The sequence below is a fragment of the Mandrillus leucophaeus genome, unplaced genomic scaffold, assembly GCF_000951045.1.
Source record: "Mandrillus leucophaeus isolate KB7577 unplaced genomic scaffold, Mleu.le_1.0 Scaffold29, whole genome shotgun sequence".
Classification (NCBI taxonomy): domain Eukaryota; kingdom Metazoa; phylum Chordata; class Mammalia; order Primates; family Cercopithecidae; genus Mandrillus; species Mandrillus leucophaeus.
This window is the reverse complement of record NW_012103031.1, coordinates 1,705,080-1,709,147: the sequence shown is the minus strand read 5'-3', so window position 1 is coordinate 1,709,147 and position 4,068 is coordinate 1,705,080.

Sequence of the window (4,068 nt, the reverse complement as noted above, 5' to 3'; positions counted from 1 at the left end):
GGGAGGCTGAGGCCGGAGAATGGCGTGAACCCGGGAGGTGGAGCTTGCAGTGAGCTGAGATCCGGCCACTGCACTCCAGCCTGGGCAACAGAGCGAGACTCCCTCTCAAAAAAAAAAAAAAAAAAAGACTAAATAGTTTGAGGTTTCAGTAGAACTAGGAATTTTTTTGTTGTTGTTGTTGAGACAGAGTCTCATTCTGTTGCCCAGGCTGGAGTGCAGTGGCGCAATCTTGGCTCACTGCAACCTCCGCCTCGGGTTCAAGTGATTGTCTTGTGTCAGCCTCCCAAGTAGCTGGGATTACAGGCACCTGCCACCTTGCCTGGCTGATTTTTGTATTTTTAGTAGAGACAGGGTTTCACTATGTTGGCCAGCCTGGTCTCAAACTCCTGACCTCAGGTGATCTGCCTGCCTCGGTCCCCCAAAGTGCTGGGATTACAGGTGTGAGCCGCCGTGCCCAGCCATATTTTTTAAATAAGTAAAACTTTCCTGGGCGTGGTGGCTCATGCTTGTAATCCCAGCACTTTGGGAGGCCAAGGTGGGCGGATCTCCTGAGGTCGGGAGTTTGAGACCAGCCTGACCAACATGAAGAAACCCCGTCTCTACTAAAAATACAAAAAATTAGCCAGGCGTGGTGGCACATGCCTGTAATCCCAGCTACTCGGGAGGCTGAGGCAGGAGAATCCCTTGAACCTGGGAGGTGGAGGTTGGGATGAGCCAAGACCACGCCATTGCACTCCAGCCTAGGCAACGAGCAAAACTCTGTCTCAAAAATAAAATAAAATAAAATAAAATCAAACTTTAAAAAATGCGAAATCAAAATAGTCCTTCAGGGCAATCCTTTAAGCAGCTATTTAAGGGGCCTGATACATGAGTTTGTGTTCTGAGTCATTTTGGTCTTGAAAGGGGAGAGAAGAGAAAAGAATAGTAGAGGGCACCTTTATCTTCTGTCTTTCCACCTACCTACACACACGTATGTTTGTACATATCTAAACTTTATTCTCAATTCTGCAAAGCAGCTAGCTTCATTTTACAGATGAATGTTTTAGTAAACATACCCCAGCCGTGGTGCAGTGGCTCACGCCTGTAATCCCAACCCTTTGGGAGGCTGAGGCGGGCAGATCACTTAAGGTCAGGAGTTTGAGACCAGCCTGGCCAACATGGCAAAACCCGGTCTATATTTAAAATAGAAAAATTAGCCAAGCGTGGTGTTGTGCGCCTAAAATTCCAGCTACCTGGGAGGCTGAGGCACAACAATAGCTTGAGCCTGGGAGGCAGAAGTTGCAATGAGTCGAGATTGCGCCACTGCACTCCAGCCTGGGTAACAGAGAGACTTTGTCTTAAGAAAACACACAAAACAACAATATACCCCAAAGTGATGTTGGTATTACACAGATCTCAAAACCCAGAGAAGTTTGATAGCTCTTCATTCCCTAGTACATTGCTGATGACTCATTGTCATTAGTTTGCAACTGATCTCAAGCGCTCCCAGAGCTCTCTGGGATACTAGGAGAGAGTATCCTGAGGTTTTTTTAGGGAGCTAGTCAAACCTGTGCTCTGAAACAGGTTTGGACAGTTTTGACAATGACAGGTCACAGGTCAGAGCTCCCAAATTCATATCTCCTGTCAAGATACCGCTGCTGCCATCACTAGATTTGCATTTCCATTACACGGTGACCAAATTTACTCTTATATTTTTCTGATAACCAGAACTTGCTGGTGGACATGTATCCTTGCTACGAGTCACTGTCACCTCTGGTTATAGCAGTGGAGCAAAGTGGTAATGGGAAAATTCCTAGATTTTTGGCCTGAGTAAAAGGGTGGATAGAAGTAGATGACAGGTGGGGAACATGGGGAGAGGAGCAGGAAGAGTTTTAGCAAAAGAGCTAGCATGTCAAGGCCTACATGTGAGAGTATGGCACTTTCAAGGTAATAAGTGAAGTCTGGAGAAATGCCTCACCCTAGGATGTAGTATGTGGGCAACTGAGGAGGTTGAAGAACCAAGTTCAAAGGAGGCCCCTAGAGATTAATCTAGAGAACCAAGCACTGTGGGATTCCCACATCTAAAAATGTTGCCTTCATTCATCCATTCATTCAGTAAACATTTAGCAGTGTAGGACTGGCATTGTTTGAGGAGGGATGCCCTAGATTTGGAGATCTTAACATGTAACTAGAGAATACATTGGCATCCTGGGCTGTGGTGAGAACTATCACCCAAAAGGTAACTCCTTGCCGGAGTCAGCAAACTAACATCTGTCCTTTTTCTAACATTTGTATCATATGGAACCACTTTTTTTTTTTTTTGAGACAGAATCTTGCTCTCTCGCCCAGGATGGAGTGCAGTGATGCGATCTTGGCTCAGTGCAACCGCTGCCTCCCAGGTTTAAGTGATTTCCTGCCTCAGCCTCTTGTATGTGTATTTCATTCATGTTTATAAATTTACAACCTGGGCATAATAAAAGCATTTGTTTTTGTCTTTTCCCCATTTGCTCATGTTATAATGACGCAGTCTTCCTCCATTGTCCTTTGTGGGTGCAGTTAGATGCCCCCACTCTGGTATGAACAGGCCAGGGTTCAAATGCTGCCTTTGTTACATACCAACTGCAGCTCCAGAATGTAAGATGGTAAAAAAAAAAACACCACCTGCACAGGACCGTTGTGAGGATTAATGAGTGTCAGTTTAAATGCTTCATAACTGGTAGTTGCTGTTTCTGAGTTTATCAGGAAACCCCTTATCATGAACAATTTGTCTCCTTAATCTTTTTTCTTCCTTTTCTGCTTCAATATATCTCATGCCTCTGGCAAACCAATACTCCTGGCGGGCTAGGTGATTGGCTCTTGGCGCCTTCTCTAAGGCTTTTCTTGCCCGTTCCCCCTGCCTATATTTATAGGTGGTGCAAAAGTAATCGCGGTTTTTGCCATTTGTGAAAAATTGCAAAACCACAGTTACTTTTGCACCAACCTAATACATACTCCAGGCCAAACTGGGAGGCGTTGGGGTGCACACAGGGAGAGAAGAATAGGCTGGCCTGAGGGTGAAGAGCGCAGGCCCCGCAGGGTCAACCCGGCCAGCGGTCACGAAAGGAGGTGAAGTTGAGGGGAGGCGAGATAGGGCAGGAAGAGGGGAGGACAAACGGGGTGCATATGGGGACCGTGGCGATGACACGGAAGGGACAGCCACTTAGGCGATGAAGGGCAGGTGAAGAAATCCCGTTCCATCTTCCTGCAGTCCTCCCTTGGGGAACCCCCATCCTATCCTGCTCTGGACCAGGGCGGTTCTTGGAGGGCCCGCGATCGAGATGAGGCCTCCGAGCCGCCCAGAATAGACTCCGAAGTGCGCGCAGCTGACCCCGCGGTTTCCTTGCGCCCCCTGGGGTGAGTGGGCGAGCTGCGCGCCCTCGTGCGAACAGAAGCGGGGTCCGCACAGTAGCGGCTGGAAACGCGGTTGACAGTGGGGCCCAGCTTGCAGGGCTCCTGGTCGCAGGGGCGGGGCCCGCCGCCGGTTTCTAAGGGCCTGGCTGCGTTCCTGCAGTCATGATCAGGGGTCTTCGCTTTCGCCCATCCCCTCCTGGAGAAAGAACGCAGCTTCTAACGCCTTGTCGGTTGGGCACCCTTCTGGGGAAAGCTCCGCCTACCATTGCCCTTGTACCTGCCCTCTCTCTCCCTTTCCTGAAGTGACTGCCTGTCTCTTGCATCATGTTGTGAATGTGTCGAGATCTTGGCGCTGCAGCAGCGTCGGAGATTGGATCCAGCCCACAGAGAGGTCCCCGGACTCCATTTGTCCGTCCCCAGGGCAGGGGCCTCGGAAGAGCAAGGGGGAGGAGCTGATCTAGCCGGCTGATCTTTGTGGCTTAGACAAAACTTTAGAGTTTATTTGTCCTTCTGACCATGCTCTCAGATCAGATGGACAAGATTAGCCTTACACTTAGAAGCGTTGTGGTGCAAGACTAGTGACTTTTTTCCCCCTCCCTCCCTTTCCTTCCTTCCTTTCCTTCCTCCCTCCCTCCCTCCCTCCCTCCCTTCCTTCCTTCCTTCCTTCCTTCCTTCCTTCCTTCCTTCCTTCCTTCCTTC